Genomic DNA, 19475 nt, shown 5'->3' on the forward strand with positions numbered 1-19475 from the left:
GCAGTGCAAGTCTGGCTCAAGTGAGGGATAAATGAAGAGAAAGTTGAGTGAAAACAGCCTGACCTGTAGCACACCCTAAGGCAGACTGGCAAGGCCATCAGAAAGTCCTGGAGCTAGGGTGCTGGGTGGCTGAGTCAGTTAAGCGGCGGATGCTTGGTTTCAGCTCAGGCCATGGTCTCGGGGTCATGAGACTGAGCCCTGCAACAACAGGCTCCATGCTCAGCACTTAGTCTACTTGAGTCTCTCTCTTGCTCCCTCTGCCCGCACGCCCCCCCCCCCCCCCCCCCCCGCATGCATGCTCTCTCTCTTAAACAAACAAACAAACAAACACACACACACACACAAACAAATAAATAAAAATCCTGGAAAAATCCTCTAGCCAAAGTCAGCTACCAGAGAGGTCCCATGTCTCCCAGGGAGCCTGTTTGAGCATTTCTGCCATACTCACCCATTGGTTAGGAGCAGCCCCCGAGAGGCATGGTCTTAATGCAAATCCAGGGATGGATTTCAGGGTGCAACAGCTGGGACCCTTTATTGGTTATGCTTTTGCAATTGGATGTCTGGGGGGCACATTTTTATGACAGCCACAGTGATAAATGCAATGAAAAGAAAATAGAGCAAGGGAGGAGAATTAGGATTGCTAACTTGTGGAAGGTTGCAATTTGGAATTTAGAATGAGAAGGGAGTATTCAGATAAGGCCTTGAAGGAGGGGTGGGGGTTAGCCACGAGTATGCCAGTGGGAAGAACATTATCAGGGAAAGTCTGCGCAAATGCCCTAAGGTGAACTTTATCTGGCATGTTTTAGGAACAAGGCCACTGTGGTTTGACAGGAGGTGCTGCAGGGAATGATAACAGAGGTGGTTGAAAATGCAACAGGTCTCAATCCTTGTAGGGTCTTACAGAACACTGTAAGGACTTTGTTTTTATTCTGTGTAGGGTGAGAAGCCGTTGAGATATTTTGAGCAAAGAAGTGGTGTGACCCAGCATGTTTTGTAAGGATGGAAGTAGGGAGACTTGGTAGGATGCTATTGCTGGAATCCAGTTGAGAAATGATAGCTTGAACCAATGTGATAGCCATGAGGGTATTGGGAATTGGTTGAACTGTGGATATATTTTAAAGTGGAACCAACAGGATTTCCTGACGTTGGATAAGGAGTTTGAGAGAAAGAGAAGATTCATGATAACTCTATGACTCTTGGCCTGAGCAAATGGAATTTGCCATCAACTAAGATAGGGAAGTGGTGAAATAGTTTTATTTTGACAGAGAGGGCAGATACCAAGAGCTCAGTTTTGGACAAATTCATTAGTTATCACATGGTGATGTCGAGGACAAGTTGGATATATGAGTTTGGAGTTCAGGAAAGAAGCCTCAGCTAGATTTATAAAATATATCTCTTAAAAGTCAGCAGGATCACAAAATATCTAGAACCGTAGTTCACAATGCAGCATAATCTATGTTATTATTAATTGTTAACTACATATATATTCGTGACCAAATTCAGATATGCAATAGAACGTGTCTGCTCCCAGATCTCTTGTCAAACTAATTTTACCAGAAGACTTTGTTTGCCAGCCACCGTATATGAGGATGGCAAGGGTTAGAAGTTAAAATCGATGGCCTGACCTTATGTTAGGAGTTAAGGGATATAACAGATTCTGAGCCAGTGCCCTTTCTTAAAATGAATTCACTATCTGGTTGGAGATGTAAGACATATACTAGAAACAGGTAAGGGACGAAGAATAGTAAATCGGCTGTCCTCGTATTATGATTAAACAAAGTGCTACCTGTGGCATTGTTTGGAACCACCAGAGTATAGTCTAGTGAGTAGTGGTAGTGTGGGGCACAAGCAGTAAATGTGACATGAGTTGAAGAAGATAAAGATGAACGTGAGTTGCAGGAAAGCCACTGCTGGGAGAAAGCAGAATCTAAAAGCCATTTCTAAGTGTGAGAAAGTGTGAGAAGGAGGGAAACATAATGTGATAGAGGATCAGAAAGGAGATGATCTTACGTGGGGCAAATGAGGAATTAGAGAGAGAGATGGAAATACACATTCATACATAGAATTTGATGTTCAGGGAAAATGGAGAGGGGGAGTGGGAGACGAAAGATCCAATTCATATTTTAGGGAAATTAAACTGTTGACTCTTCAGAACATATAGGAAGAAGGAAAGATTAGGTAGGAAGGTACGAGACAAGAAACATGAGTGCCTGTGGAAAGAGTCTAAAACTTTGCCAGTGCTCTGAAGAGATAAATCCCCAGGTTTCTGTCTGTCTTTCAGAAGTTCTGAATCCAGAGGCCACGACATAGGACAAAGTGAGGGGAATAGTACCTATGGTGCTAATTTAAATATTTAAAAACCCCGAAGTGACAGCAATAGGAATGATTAAAAGGGAGGAAGCCAAAAAAGATTTTAGTGAGCATTAAATTGGAAAGAAGAATGAGAAGTTGTAGGTTCCAAATTAAGTACAAAAGGGAAGCTTAGATTAGAGATTTTGGATTGAAAACCACAGAGAGGGGCACCTGGGTGGCTCAGCTGCTTAAGCGTCTGCCTTTAGCTCAGGTCATAATCCCAGGGTCCTGGGATGGAGCCCCATGTCAAGATCCATGTGGGGTTTTCTCCTCAGTAAGGAGTCTACTTGTCCCTATGGTCTTAGGCTGTTACTTCGACTGAAACTCACTTCCCCAGATTAACTGTCTGGCTCATGGTCTCCCCTTTTTCAGGTCTTTGGGAAGATATCACCTTCCCAGTGAGGCCTCCCTTGACCACACTATAGATAACCACGCTCTGATTTTACCAGTTTCCCTCACCTTGTTTTATTTGTTGCCATGGGTCTTACCATCTTCTGCAATACTATAAATTGCACTCTTTTTGTGTGTTTGTTTACTGTTTCACTAGAGTGTAAATTTCTAGATAGTGAAAGTTCTGCCTGTGTTCGAAGTGCTTAGAACAGTCCTGGTACCTAGTGAACACTCAACAAATAATTGTCAAGTGATTATTATTATGACCTTCTGTTTGATTGTTCATTTGTGTCAGGTGCTTTATAGGCCTCCCTAATGGATTTGGAAACCAGCGCTCAAAAAGATTAGGTAACCTATCAAGGGTTGGGTATCCAGTAAGCAGTGAAACCAGGATTTAATTCAAAGACTGGCTAGTCCCAAAGGTTCGTCTCAGTCAACTGTATCATCCTACCTCTATTTTTCCTTAGTTGTGAAAGACCCCATAGCATGAGGTTTAACCACATATGTCTTTACATACCTAGAATAGTACATCACGCATGACATGCAAATTTGATCATTTTGATGATTTGTGGAATTGATTTTTTTAAGACTGGACATAGTCTATAGCCATTTTTCCTTGGGAATTTGTCTAAAGATTACAGTATGACTTTTCTGTAAGTGAAGTATTGCAGAGGTATATCAGTAAAAAAAAAAAATTCTACCAACAGATGGTAGAAGAGTGTGCAATTAAGTATGTTGCTTTCTCTTTGAACATTGTACAGCTCTTTCAGGTTGAGTCTCCTAAAGTTCAAACAACTGATTTAGTGGAAAGAATATTTAACTTGTCCAATTGTTGGACTTTTGAGGATGAAGGGGGCAGCTGTTTTCTGAACATGGCTTCAAGTTACCTAGTAGCCTATCAAAAATAGCCATGGATTAAAAAAAAAACCTATTAGCAAACCAAACATATGTAGCAAAATAATCCCCCCAGCCCCCATCAAACACAAGGAAATGGTTTTGTGATTTATTCTCCTCTCATGTGCCCATAACATGAGGTTAATATTTAGTATATTTGGGACCTTTTAGTTTTCTCTGCCTTAATTTACAAATGGACCTGAAAATGATTGGTATCATGCCAGGTATTAGCATCGCTTTCAACCAGAGAAAAACAAGAGACTATACAGTCTGTAATTATCATCCCACCAAGATCAAGGATGGTAGACTCCCCAGCACAATGAGTTCTCTGCCAATTTACCACTCACATGTCTAAACCTTGTGGTACTAATGCCTTTGTGCAGTGTGTACCACAGAGGGGATGAACAGGATCATTTAGATTGAACTTTAAATGTTGTTTTGAGTCAGAGCCTTTGGTGAGGACCGCTGGCCTCATTCACTTTCCTTCCTTTGTTAGCCGAGTAAGGAAGCAGCCCTTCCCTCAGCATTGTTTTCAGGTTGGGGCATTTAAAAAAATGCTGTCCCATGGTGTTCCCTCACTTGATGCTTTCACTCTTAGCCAGTGGATTCAGTGTGATGTTTAAAATATTTGGGTCAAGAAATGTTCCCGAAGTCAAAACTATCTTGAAAGGTGTCCATAATGTGTGATAGCTCATACAAAACTGGATGTCTGACTGGTCCAGTGTGCATCTGTGGGGACTCTGCTGCCTTTTGGACTTGAAAAGTTTGAGCTTTCTTCACTTTTTTGCTTTGAAAAACTTTTTTCTTTTTCTCTTCAATTTTATGGTCTTAATTTAAAGAGTACCTGATTTTAAGTTGTAGCATTTGAGTACTTGAACACTTTTGCCCTAGATTTGCACAAAGAAATACTGAGTGGGGTTCCTTCAGTGTAATGAAACATTTATATTTTCTTTTTGCTTCCTCTGTCTATATTTTCTTTTGCTTCCTCCATCAGTTTGAATGTCAGTTTTTGTTGGTATAGCAAGATGAACACCCTTTTATCTGTATTGGGATCATAAATGCAAAGAGAGAAGTTGAAACTGATCATTGAGGGGCTCCTCCCCAAAAAGAAGCCATTGACTCATAGTTCAACTAGACTTCCAAATTTAGACATAGATATTTCTGGTTGTAATTGTCAGATTTCAAACACCTGTATTTCCTAAGAGGTTTCAAAGAACAGTTTGGCCATCCCAGGAATGCAGGTTTGGAAATTGGATATGGAATTGTAGAGCAGTGTCATTACTAATTGGAAGCTCGGGTCTTCTGGATTCTGATCATTTGTTCATGCATTCATATTTCACAAATTAGTTAAATATCTACGGACTATGTAACCAATATTGTTCTATGTGCTAGAGACAGATGAATAAGACAATGAACTCTTTTTAGTGGAAAAGACAAGAGGTAAACAGAAGACAAGTAAACACTGTATGAAAAGTGCTAGGTCACCAAAGTCAGATTTAGGGCAGAGGGAAGGCCAGAGTTCAGCCAAGTCGTTCTAGCAGAGGTGACAGCTGAGCTGAGTGTTTTATATTTGAACAGTTAGGAGTTAATTAAGCCAAAGGGTAGGGTAGGGTAGGATGTGGGGTAGGACAAGGTAGGATAGGACGTGGAGAAACTAAGGAGAACTAGTACAGTCACAACTCCTGATTTTCTAGACAATCATAGACAAACTGAATAATCTCCTCAGGTACAGATTCCTTACCAAATGATGGAGTGGCATACTTAACAAATTATCTATATACAGGCTTATAAATCCCCAGTTTATTATATAAGGTATGTGGTGTTCAAAGACTATACAAATATATTCACAGGTATACACATATTAGAAATAAATGTGTCTCTGTATATTTATTAATGATCCTTAACTAATTCACATACATCAAAATCTTGATTCTCTGCCATGAGAAAGTTAATAAATGCAAGTAAGTGGTTTTGGAATCAGAGAGACATGGTCTAATTTTCTAGCCTTTCCACTTATTAGGTGAGTGAACTTGGAAAAATCACTTAATATCTAAGAGAGTCTGGTTTTTTTGGGTGTAAGCTGGTAGTAATAATAGTTTCCATAAGATTGTTTTGATCAAGGTTAAGTGAATATCTAGGTAAAGTTGGTCATGGAGCATAACAGTTATATAATAAATAACAACCAATTATTATTATTATTAACTTAACTATCTTCTTGTACAAGCCAAGGTCTTAGAAAGTCTATTAAATCTTGCAGGCACATTATTAATTCTCTCAGTGCTTTCATATTTATGAATGCATCTTTCTACACATATAACCTAATACTGTGATTGACTTGTTTAGGAGAAAGACCAGGATCTCTTTCCTCTCTGTGAACCAAGATGCTATCAGATGTGTTCATTTCCAATATGGGAAACTGAGGCATGGATGGACTGATTTGGGCAGGGATCCAATTCATTAAATGGTAACATTCTCTGTCCAGCAGTCTTTCCATTAGACTGACTCTAGAAATCTTAGAAGGCTTCCTATGACTCTTTGTCATTATGGAAATATGCTAGAAGCTTATCCAATTAGGTTGGTTTCTAGGCAGAGCCATCAGTCTGAAAGTTAGGGTGCAAGCCGGTTATGTTAAAGTGGATTTACATGGTAAGGCAAGAAATTAGCCAGCTGTCAGCGTGTCTGCCTACAGTCCACTTTGCTATTACGAATGAAGGCTCTGAGGTTTTTGTTCAGTGACAGATTGGATTCCAGACAATTGTAAGCCTGAAGATTTTTGGAAATAAGTGTTTTGAAGGATGCCAACTCAGAGTTTACTTCTAAAATATTTAATGGGTCTCTCTTTGGAGAGATGGCTGCTTTGTAAGGGCCAGTGATTATTGCATGCCTTAGATAGATCTCTAAAAAGGAACCTAAACAAAACCAAACCCAAAAAACCAAATCATTTTCATTTGGAGTTTTTTTCTCAGTTTTAGCATAGTATGAAAAAATCTTTGTTACTTCATCATTATATTCTCCTGTCTCCCCTCTCTCCTCTCCCCTCTCCTCTTCTTTTGATGAGATTCTAACTGTAGGAGTTAGATTGCTTAATGTGTGCCTAGGGCAAAGACTGAAAGAATTGCCTTATGCAGTCATGCAGTAGTGTGGGTGGGGTGGGAATTTCAGAGAACACTAAGTTCCAAGAATTACAGTTGCCACAAACAGATCTGTAGGAATTCCCTTAGAGCTGGAGGTTCTTGAGTCCCTACATCCTCTGAAATCTAAAGGTCGAATATTGTGCAAATAGTCACAGAGATAGCTGCCACTCTACACCACATCGATTGCCTCTTACCCCTCTTAAAAAACTTTTTTTCAGCAACAAAATTATTCTTTTGTATATATCTAATTTTAAATGTAAAAATATTTTCAGGAGGGAAATTTAAAAACTACTTAAATGAATATTTCCTTCTTTTTTAAGTTTCAAATGTTTCTTATTGAAGTATAGTTGACATATAATGTTATATTATTTCAGATGTACAACGTAATGATTCAACACTTTTATACATTACTCGGTGCTCACTGTGGTAAGCGTAGTCACCATCTACACCATATGATATTGCAATATTACTGATTATATTCCTTTTGCTCTACTTTTCATCTTTGTGACTTATTTATTTTATAAGTGGAAGTTTGTAACTACTAATCCTCTTCATGTGTTTCACCAACACCTCTGGCAACCACCAGTTTGTTCTCTGTATTTATGAGTTTGTTTCTGAGTTTTCGTTTGTTTGTTTTGTTTTGTTAGCTGAAATTCCAAAGGGCAGTCTACTCTGTTGCTCATGGACCTTGGGATTCTTAATAATGAAATACTAAGCTATTATGGTACCACAATAGTAATCAGCCCTCTAAAGGCAGTCCTGAATAGGGGAAGAACCCTAATTCAGTTGGAAAAGAAAGGTCAAGCTAGATGACTATCTCTGGTTAATTTTGTTCAAGGCTTTATTAACTTACTATGGTTGGCCCATTTGACATTTGATCGTTATCAAGCTCTATTCTTATCCTCCTCCTTTATTTACATATCTTTTAGAAATTGGTATAAGTGGAATAAAAATCACATCCTTTTAGGGTGTGGGGCAGATCCATTTTCCTTTCTTTGAATTTACCAAATCTGTGTGTGTGAGGAAGCAAGAAAACGGATTTCATGAAGGCTTAATGGAGTAAGTATTAGGTTTCCTGGAGTTATTGAAGGCAGTCTACTCACTTCCAACACAGCAGTGTAAACACTTTAAATTTTTGTTGAGTTTTGTGTGACTGCTGTATCTTCTCCCCTTTCCCACAAATCTACCAAGTACAAATACTCATGCTGACAAATGGAATGCAAACAAATGATATGCAATGGGTATACAACGGGGGAAATGTACAGAGAAGGTCTTATAGGCTATTATAATTGATAGCCCCCAAATACCAAGTTATTTATAAAGAGGAGAAGCAGTGACTTTTTAACATAGGGCTCAAAATAAGAAGGGTTTGTCTAAAAAAAAGAATGCAGTGATTCAGTTCTGTGCATTTGTTTATTGAGGATCACTTTTTCCCCTTACGTCTTGACATTCCACCAAAGCAAACTGTATGATCTTCCCCTTGGGAACCAACTCAGAGCTTAGCTTTATTTACAAGCTTCATTATACTAAAGAGCAAAATGTTCTAGCTGATTGAATAGATATTACATGGCAGCCCACTGACCTCTCTATTTAGGAGAAATATTCAACTCCTACAGAGAAGTCCTAAATGTTAGCTGATTCACGGTCAGTTTTTCCCCCCCTTTATTTACTGTAGTCCAAACCACTGATTTCAGTTCCTTCTTTCCTTCCTTCCTTCCTTCCTTCCTTCCTTCCTTCCTTCCTTCCATGTATCTCTATTTCAGGTAAGGTTCTGCAATAAACAAAGAAGAGCTTTTGGCTGCTAAGCTCAGCTTTTAAATTTCTCACTTCCATTTGCTTCAAAGGCACCAAATTCACACCACTTTAGAGTTTTACCTTGATAAGAGGATAAAGGTAGAGTGCAAGGTAGGAGGAAGTCCATCTACTAATTTTTGAGAATGCTGTGATTTCAGAGCATTTGCACGTAGGCTCTTAGGGGAAATAGGGAGACAACTGACAAACCAATTCTTTGGCTCTCAGGCTCCAGAAAGTGCTAGAAACACCCTGACTAACCAGGAAACTCATCTTAGCATAGGAGACTGTTGAAAAAACTTGTACCTTAGTTTAGGAGACTGATTAAGTATTGTCAAAGAGGAGAACTTTTAAGTGTACAGCCCAACTGTCTTGGGCTTGAACTGGAAGAAGCTTGATCTCAGATCCTGAGTAAGAGCTGTAAAAACCAACAGAGTATAGTGCCATTAGGGGCTTAATAAGAAACTCTAAAGAACAGGGAGGAGAGGAGCTTCTCTATAGAAGAGGCCACCAAAGGAAGAGCAGAAAGTTTCAATGAAGGACTTGGAGTGTGTGGAGCCCCCTGAGGTCAATGAGAATGGGCAAAGATTGGACTTTTAGGAATGGAGTGTCCTCACAGACTGGGGGCTCAAGAGTCAAAGATTCTTACAACTGCTCCTATATCCCTGCTCTCTAGGACTGATGTGCTCTCAGCACACAATGGCTCTTCCAGTATCAAAATGTAAATTCAACATTCTACAATTTTTTTTTTTTTGGAAGAACAAAACCAAACCAAACCAAACCATGGATTTTTCTAAAGTCACTTTGATAAAGTATTAAAATAGTAGCTGAGATCCTTGTTTCCCACAATGATATCACGCTGGTTTTGGACCTTTCTTTGCCCATAGCTCTTGATTCTTTCTGCCAAACCAAGGAGTGACAACACATTTGGAGTTTGTAGCCAACATTCTAGCAGCATGCATAATTAATCCCATATCACGGCCAGTTTTATTTTCTTTCTCTTATCCAAGTGTGCACAGAGCTCTTGGTTATTACCTATATTTCACTCTCTGAGTGAAGTCCATCTTGCTGTTGTTTTAAAGACTTTATTTATTTGACACAGAGAGACAGAGAGAGGCACAAGCAGGGGGAACAGCAGAGAGAGACGGAGAAGTAGCCTCTCTACTGAGCAAGGAGCCTGATGTGGGGTTTGATCCCAGGACCCCAGGATCATGACCTGAGCTGAAGACAAACGCTTAACTAACTGAGCCACCTAGCTGCACCGAAGTCCTCTCTGTCCCTCTCTTCCTTTTAACCTCAGAATTGTTATTCTTGGTAAAATATAACTAAATGAGTTTTAGTGTGTTTACTAATCTACCACCCCTCAAAGTGTTTAGGTCAATCTTAAATGGTATATTTAGTAGTGAAAACACTTCCCATAGTCTAATAAATGAAATGTGAGCTTAAGCGTTAAGCATTCATGCTTTCCTGAACGGTCAACTCATGTGAGAAGTGATCCTTTCCTGAAGGAGCTTGCTTGAAATCAGTAGGCCCATTGTGGGAATTACATTCCACCTGTCACCTGTGTGCCAATTGGTGTTGCGGTGGTGCCTATGTGGTTAGTTGGAAAGGATGAATCACTTGGAGTGACAAACAAAATCTTGGTTTCACACATGTTGCTGGGAATCAAATGACAACTGAAAGTCTCTTGAGATCTGAAACTCTGCTCATAATGTGAACCCTTTCCAATGCCATCCACCTGAAAGAAACAATTGTTGTGGCATAGTTGAATTCATGCATCCCACCAGTACATGGGGGTGTATCTACCATGAACCAGGCACCATACATGGGACTAGTGATAGGGTTCTGAGCAGCATGTGCACTGTTCTACTCTCTTGGGCCTTAGATTTCAGTAGTGGAACACAGACATGAGAAAAGCAAACGTATGGGTCCAGTTCTAGCTAGCATTAAGTGGAATAGAGAAAAGAAAGCAGGGTTTTCAGTAGAGTTACTGGCTGGGGTGGTGGTGGTGGTGATAGGTGGTGAGTGAATTTAGACTAAGCAGTCAAGGAGGGCCTCTCTGAGGAGATAATATTTGATTATTCCAAGCTCAGAACTCTTTTTTTTTTTTTAAAGAAAGACTTTATGTATTTATTCATGAGAGACACAGAGAGAGAGAGGCAGAGACACAGGCAGAGGGAGAAGCAGGCTCCTTGCAGGGAGCCCGATGTGGGACTCAATTCCAGGATTCTGGGATCACACCCTGAGCTGAAGACAGCCGTCACCCACTGAGTCACCCTTTTTGAAGTGGATTCCTCTTTTCACAGTTCTGGACCTATGAAATTTAGCTAAATACCTATTTGGCTTTTCTTTGCTCTTTCTAAACTAGCCAAACCTTTTTGTGGTTGCCGTATAAACATTAAATAGACTTGCAAATTGAGCATAGGGGAGAGTTCCTTTCTTTTACAGTAAATATCTCACAACTAGAGAAAACTGCCTCCAGGTAATGGGTAATACTTGTTAAAAAAAAAATAGAGCCTCATGACTTTAATAGCCAGACTTTAGCTTTGAGCAAGCATAGTTAATTGAGACATACTAGATTTTTTTTTTCACCAATGAAAAGTGACTTTGCTTTTAGGACTTCAATATATTTAAACCCGTGCCAACAATGTTGGCATGAGAATTACATCTTTTTGATGGCTTTCCAAAGAAATTACCAAACAAGTTATCTTGGTCTTTTCAGAACTTGGCTATGTGAAAAGAGAAGTAATCTGGCTAATTCCAAACTCTGGTGCAGCCACCAGCACCCTCAGAAAATGTATCCCACCCAATGTCCTCATTGTTAAGCCAACTTGCTTGATCTTCCTTCTTTGTACATTTTGATCAGCTACATGGATAATTGGATTCTGGGGCAAATGTTTCAAGAGTGATAGGTTCCACTTGATAGATAGGTACTGATGTACCAGTCAGTGATGCCTTATCTTGTGGGTGGGTGTTAGTCAAGTATTGTCATGACCCCTCCTGTGATGCTTCAGGAGACACTAGGGAGAAGAGCCCAGCTACCTTCTCTCTGAAGCCTTCCTGGATTGATAAAACTAATTTTCCTCTCATGTGGCACCAAAGCCCACACTACTTTTATTATACCACTAAATACATTGTGATTTCAAATGTATTTGGGGATCTGTAGGTCCACTAGAACATGAGATCTATGAATTCAGAAAGTATTTTAATCATCTGGTAGCAAATTCTTATTTAATTTTTTTTCTTTTTTAATAGAGAGACAGTGAGAGAGAGCAGGGGGCAGGGGGAAGGAGGCAGAGGGAGAGAGTCTTAAGTAGGCTTTAGGCTAAAGCAAAAGCCAGCGTGGGGCTTGATCCCATGACCCCAAGATCATGACCTGAACCAAAATTGAGTCAGATGCTTAACGGACTAAGCCACTCGGGTGCCTTAATTCTCATTTAACTCTTAATGTCAAATGTATAAAATGTATTTTTGGAGAATTTTACTTACAGGCTGATGAAGGCCATTTGATGACATTGGGCCCGATTTTTTCACAAAAGGTGATGATACAGCAGTTCTTTTGCACTGGGCTTGAGTATTTGGGTGGAAATGTCACTGCCTTTGCAATGCGACTCTTTCTTCTTTATGGAAGAGCAGATTTTACCCCAAAGACAGGAATATTTGTCAACAAGGAAGTACGGGGTAGGAGAGAAGGAAGCGGGGGAAAACATGCTTCTCTTGAACACATGTCTGCTTTCTAATTTGCCTGACATAAATGTGGGTTGCTGGAGTGCACACCTTACATATGTTGGAATCTCTCACCACCTCTCTTTACATTCTTAAAGTTTTATGATTATTAAGCAGTTCTTACGTGCCAGCTACTTTGATAAGTGCTGTGACTTTCTTACCTGGTTTAAGTCTTACAATAGCACTAGAAGATAGGTACAGTTGTTATTTCCATTAGGAATCAAGACCAAGAGTGGTAAGGAGACTTTGCACCAAGTCACACACAAACATCCCCCTGCAGACTGAGGGTTTGAATCCTTTTCTGCTTGAATTTAGAAACTGAAGTCTAAACATTGTGCTCGGAAAACTCTCCTAAGTTAGTTTATTCCATGCATATTTCTGCTGGGAAGGCATGGGCAACCTCGGGCAATCAGCCCCAAGACAGTGATGAGTGGATTTAAGAGCCACCTATGGTGGGTGACTTAGCAGCTGGGCTCAGCTCGAATTTCAGGGAAGATAAAACTTCTTTCAATGTTTTTCAAATTCTTCTTTCCTGTAGTCTATTTTGATGCTGTCCTGCAGCTGTCCAAAGCTCACCCAAACTCACGTGAAGATTCTTTCTTTAAAAAAAATGACTATATTGAGACATAATTTGCATACCATACAATGCACCCATGAAAGTGGCCTTTTAGTAGATTTAGAGTTGTGTATTCATCATGACAATCAATTTTAGAACATTTTTGTTATTCCAAAAAAGAAATCACGCCCCTTAGCCATCACTCCCAATCTCCCTGTACTCATAGCACTAGGCAACCACTAATGTATTTTCTGTCTCTAGATTTGTCTATTCTGAACATTTCATAGAAACAGAATCATACAATATGCAGCTTTTTGCTTCTGACTTATTACGTGTAATGTGTTTTTTTTTTAAAGATTTTATTTATTTATTTGAGAGAGAGAGAGAGCATATGAGTGGGGAGAGGGGCCAAGGGAAAGGGAGAAGCAGGTTTCCTGATGAGAACAGAACCTGAAGGGGCTCAAGGGGGCTCACTCCCAAGACCCTGAGATCATGGCCTGAGCCAAAGTCAGACACTTAACCTGCTGAGCCACCCAGGTCTCCCTTCAGTATAATGTTGTTAAGGTTCATCCAAGTTGTAGCATATATCAGAACTTCAGATCTTTTTATGGCCAAGTAATATTCCACGGTCTGGATATGCCATATCGTATTTATCTATTCATCAGTTGATGGACACTTGGCCGTTTCCACTTTTTGGCTCTTATGAATAATGCTGTTGTGAATGTCTCTCAAAGTTTCTTATTCCATCTTTTCATTTCTTTACTCAGAACTTCTCCTTGCTCAAATCTAAGTTCAGAGACAGGAGAATATTAGAATGGTCTAATTATCAGAATTCACACTGAGGTGTAGATGACTCATGTACTACATGCATTTTAGGAGAGGAACGTTAGAACTCAAAGGGACTTCAAATTGGTGAAATAAATGCAGATGGTTCTTGTGAGAAATGAAGCCTTCCCTGTGCCCTTTTCTGACACTGGCTGCTGCCCTGTCACTGTTTGCTCCACATCCACAAAATTCCCAAAGAAGCAATGTAGCAGTCACTTCTGAAAAGCTGTTGATCCTTTTAACAGTTGTGTGGTTAGCCCTCTTTTCATTTTCTTCTCACATTATATTTTTCTTCTCTATAGTAATTTTCCTTGGGTAAATAAAAAGATTATTACTCTGTGTTTTGTCACTACTCACATTCACAGTATCTTCATAGTCTCTTCCTACTCCGTGACAACCACTTTCAATCTTCTAGCTCACTCCTTCTAGGATCATGATTCCAACAGTTTGATCCCACCCAGATTTCTAACGCATTGATCCTACTATCTTGTCACTGTCACTTCTTGATGTCCTTTTTTCCATCTTGACCAAGCTTTAATTCCATTTGCAATCAGTATAGTTACCCCCAATTTTCTTGCTTGTGCATCAGTGGTATTCCTTGCTTAAGCCACTAATTCTCTCTATTACACCGGTACACCAGGGAGTCTTGCTGAATCTCAGCAAGACTAGAGAAAAACAGACAACTGTGCCTGACTATGTAATTCGTTCAAATTTATTCCATTGTGAATTAGTGACTACCTTCAAGTGAGCCTCCCAAGTTTTATGCTTTATCCTTAATGCTGCCTGAAAATGATGATTCTCTATTCTCTTTCCCACATTTCTGGTTAATTTTTCTCACATCTCTCCTCAAACATCGAATACCTCCTCTGTCAGCCTTAATCACAGCTGAAAGACAATTCTCCATCTGCATCCATGCTTTCTTACCTACTATAAAAAAGGTCATTGACCCAACAATTCTTCCCTCTCTCTCCTGCTTCATCAATTTTTCACTTTCTTGGAACTCTAGTATCAATATGCAAATATACAATATACAAATATTCTATTTCCTATCTTAAAAAGAATAATGAAAACCAGAGCCTTCTACTCTCTCTACCATTCCTGCCAGTCACCATCCCATTGTTTGGTTTTCTTTTTTTTTTTTTTTTTTAATTTTTATTTATTTATGATAGAGAGAGAGAGAGAGAGAGAGAAGCAGAGACACAGGCACAGGGAGAAGCAGGCTCCATGCACCGGGAGCCCGACGTGGGATTTGATTCTGGGTCTCCAGGATCGCGCCCTGGGCCAAAGGCAGGCGCTAAACCGCTGCGCCACCCAGGTTCTTTTGCAGCAAAATTCTTTGAAGCACTTGCTTTTATCCACTGCCTTGTTGAAATCTCCACTAGAAAAGTTCATTTGTATCTCCAACAATATATCCAAAATATATCCATTTGCCTCCATCTCGGTTGATGGCAAAACCACCCTTTTAAGTGCTCAGAGCCAGATTCCTACAGTGATCCCTCATCTTTTCTTTCTCTCTTGCCTCACATCCAATTAGTCAGAAAATCTCATTTACTCTACCTTTAAACTGCATGCTTTATCTGATCAATTCTCATCATCTCCACCATTAGCACCCTGGTGAAAGCCCATGATTGTCTCTCCCTCCTAATTAGTCTCCTTGCTTCCATTCTTGCTCCTTACCATTTGTTTCAACAAGGATTGATCCTTGTAAAGCATAAATCAGATCATGTCAGGCCTCTGCGTAAAACTCTCAGTCTAAAAGCCAATATACTAACAGTGGCCTACAAATTCCTGTACGAACTGGGCCCCTTATTCCTCTCTGACCTCATTTTCTATTATATTTTCCCTCCCACTCAGACAAGCGCATGGTCTTTGCACAGGCCCACTTCCTGGAATTCTCTTCCCCTGGATACACATGAGACTAGCTCCCTCCCTGCTGTAAGCCTTTTTGAACATTACCTTCTCGATGAAGTACAGCAGGCCACCTTATTATTTATTTATTTATTTATTTATTTATTTATTTATTTATTTCACAGTTATTTTTATTTTTATTTTTTTTTTTTTTATTTTTTTATTTTTTTTTTATTTTTTTTTCACAGTTATTTTTAAAACCACAAAGACACTATGTTCTTCATATAAAAACATTAGTACAGGTAACTATACTTTCTAGAAAATGATTATATAGACCCTCTCAAAGAAAAATGCACACCATTATATGGTTCAGACAAGTTACTTGGGAAAAACACATCTGGACTGATTCCTAAAACATACCAGAAGACCATGGTGCATCTTTTGGTTCAAAGTATAGATTACTGTCATCAGTAGGGGCTCCTGCATTCTTACATATTTGGTAATACACATATAGACTGGCTTGTGACTTAACGCTCCATTGGTTCATCAGCCTTTTCTGCAGGTTCATCAGCAGGTTGAGCAGGCTGTGCCTTTCTCTGTGGTCTTTCTTCAAGACCTTCCAGGAATGGAGATACATCATCATCATCATAAATCGTAAACTCCAAGTCTTTACCAACAATTCCAATGGAAACATTCTTTGTAGTTAGGTCCTGTTCTGCAGGAAGTGTCTCTTGTAAGGCATGCAGACGATGTTTAACCAGTTCATTCAAATTGCACTCCATAAACCCAGACATATGTCTCTCTAAGTAAGTACCAGCTGATTGAGAACGGGCTCCAATGGACATGACTCTACAGTCAAAATAGTTGGCAGATGCACAGGTTTGGAAAATGTGAGGGCCCATATCATCATAACCAGCAATAAGTAGTCCAACACCATATGGTCTCTGGCCATACCATTGTGTTGGTATCTGGGTCTTGCTTCCAATTAGAGATACAAGATGAGACACAGCAAGAGGTCTGTCAAATACAAATCTGGAATCCAAACACTTCTGGTGCATAAAATTACATAACAGTCTAGCATCAGCAATAAGTCCCGCAATTGAGATACCAATATGGTTATCAACATGGAGAATTTTCTTCTGATGAGCTGCAAGCTCTGACTGTGCTCTCTTCAATGCAATCAACACTGCATGGGTTTTTGATTTCAGACCAACTGTGGCTGAACCTTGTTTGACAGCTTCCATTGCATATTCAATTTAATGAATCCTGCCCTGAGGGCTCCAAACAGTGACGTCATCGTCATACTGGTTGCCAAACATGGTTCAGGCGCAGTCCGGCTGCGGCCTCCCGCAGAAGTAGTGGCTTCAGGAGCATGGCCCAGGCCACTCTATTTAAAAGCACATAACATCTCCGCCCTGATCTTACCTGTTCTGTTTTTGCAAGATGTTTGCTACCTTCTAATACACTATATAATTTCTTTCTTTTTTTAATGATTATTTTTGTTGTTTGTTTCTTTCCACTAGAATGTAAGCTCTATGGAGTCTGGGATTTTTTTTTTTTTATCTACAGCCACTCAGTGCTGGCTCATAATAGGTGCTCAATAAATATTTGATCAATGAATTGATCTGAGAAATTGAGAAATGCATTCAGTATCATCTATTAAATTTATTGATCAAGTTGTTTTACTGTGTGAAATATCAATTTTCTTTGAAGGTCTGGTACTAGAATCATATATTAAATCTGATATATATATCATATATATGCTTTAAATATAAAAATATGCTTTATATATTAAATCTGATATATATCATATATATATGATATATATATGCTTTTATTTATTACCCCAACTGCTACCCTGTCATAAGGTTTTGTTGAAATGGTTAAGAGTTTACTCCAGAAAAATCTTTGTTTTAGCCTACATTATATTTAAAAGCAGCATTCTTTTGTTAACTAAGACCTAAAATCATGCATTTACTCTAAAGAGAGAAGTTTGAAGAGGTGGTATGAGCTTCATGCCTTGGAATTTGACATTGAAGACTCCCCGGAATCCTCCCAACTGCTGGAGACCTAGCTGAGAGCTAAGAATAGTGCAGAACGTAAACTTCTATAGTAGCAACTGTGAAAGGAATTTTTAGAAGCAGCATGAGACTATAGCATTGTCAGAGAGTTTGAGAAATGGCACTCTTTAATTGTCAAAAGTACATATTTTTAATTATGTATTTTACTATGCTAAATTCAAATGGAAAAGCTTGTAGGATCCTGCTTCCTGGTGTCATTAATTATCTCTCTTCATTCATGTCTTATTTAACATTATTATGAGGGAACATAGAGCAAAGGTCTATATTTGGCAAAAGACTTATGCTTCTTGCCACATTTTGTAGGAAGACCATCAGGGCTTCCCAGAAATGCATGGGGCAGTTTTATTTGACATTGGATTGTAACTTGTTGAATTCATTTTAGACTCAAGATCCTCATTTTTGCTTGCAAGCTTTCAGGGTGGGTTCTAGGAAAGTCTAGGAGAATCTGGGAAGTAGTATTGGTTTTGGTTTCCTTCTAACTGCCCTTCCAGCATTCTTCTGTCAGCTTTCAGCATCTTGATCCTTGTGTCCACCTTGGTCATGGGGAATCCCACAGAGCCCCCCCCCCCTTCTCAGGAAGTGCCTTTTGCCCTGGCTCAACCTGGCTCCTTCCCCTTCAGTGGAAACTTATTCTTAATTGGCTGAGGGCTGGCAGAAAAAAAATTAGTCTACATTTTTTCTTGTGAAATAAGGAAATTGGTCTAGATGATATCCGAGATCCCTTCCTGCTCTAAAATCTTGTGATTCTATGATTCTGTCTCTTTTCTGGGCAAAATGAAAACTACTGATTATATTTTCCTTGAGAAAATATAATATCTCCATCCTGTTTGTGGAAATATTCTTTTTGTTTTATTGATCTCTCTCTTTTTTGTATTCTCAGAAATATTATCTGGACTTAAAAAGAGTATGTTTCATAGAAGATAGGTCTGTCTCAGACCTAGTCTCTGGGGTTTCTATTCAAACACTTCCCTGGGACCTAGGGGCCGTTTGATGGCAGGGTGTCAGTGCATGTCCCCCTCTTGGTGAATGCATTGCTTTGCAGCCAGCTTTGCCATGTGCTGTTCCACTTTTGGGCTCAGCATGGATCACTGAGTCCTCGAGAGGACCATTTATTGAAAGGTAATATTACTGGCAAAATTATGGTTTGATAACCATGGTCCTTGCAGGCAGTCTTTGTCAGAGCATCCCACGGACAAGAAAGAAGTAAATGAGTGTTATTGTCCACCTTGCCACCCACAGGCCTCTGCTGAGATTAATTGTTGGCAAACTGTCCCTAAGATCCCTGGCTATAAAGCACTCTAGGGAACGCAAAAAGATTATAGTCCTTACCCTGATGGAAAGCTGAGCTAATTTTGCCTGGATCTGACCCTCTGGTTCCAGGGAATCTAGTTATTCCAATCCTGTCACTAAGATGACACACTCTAACAATGACATCGAAGAGTGTGATTAGCTGCTCCTCAGGTGCTGGCCCCCCAGCATTTCCTTTCGAGCTCACAGATATTTCCCTGGAATTTAAAACGCCTTCTGAAATGCAGGGCCTTCCATCCTTTGTCAATCATCCCTGCTTTGTAGCTGGTCAGTGGCTGGAGCCAGAGCAGGAGGACAGGCCATGTCAGTCATGTGAGTCTGCAGTGAGGCACAGGGCAGGAGCCACAGGGGAGAGGCTAGGACGACAGGTGCAGGCACCCAGGGCACAGACAGAACAAAGTTCTCCCAGCAAGGGGCTGGGGGAACCCAGGTGAACTACCTGCAGAGCAGGCTCATTAAGTTTCATATTATTTTCCAGAGCTTTCTTCTTTGCTTCTATGTGACTGGCTGACACTCACAGTCATGCTTGATTAGAGTATTACTTTCTTTGTTACCAAGGCAGTTTTATTA

General features: G+C 39.8%; 1 long non-coding RNA gene and 1 pseudogene across 2 annotated transcripts in view; one reads left to right on the forward strand and one right to left on the reverse strand.

The window, feature by feature from the left end:
* Positions 1-19475, forward strand: part of LOC112640790 (uncharacterized) — a 115904-nt gene that overhangs the window by 15746 nt on the left and 80683 nt on the right. The gene's annotated exons all lie outside the window — the stretch shown is intronic.
* On the reverse strand, positions 15776-16835 carry LOC112640789 (proteasome subunit alpha type-1-like; annotated as a pseudogene).

Source organism: Canis lupus, chromosome 6 (assembly GCF_003254725.2).
Source record: "Canis lupus dingo isolate Sandy chromosome 6, ASM325472v2, whole genome shotgun sequence".
NCBI lineage: Eukaryota > Metazoa > Chordata > Mammalia > Carnivora > Canidae > Canis > Canis lupus.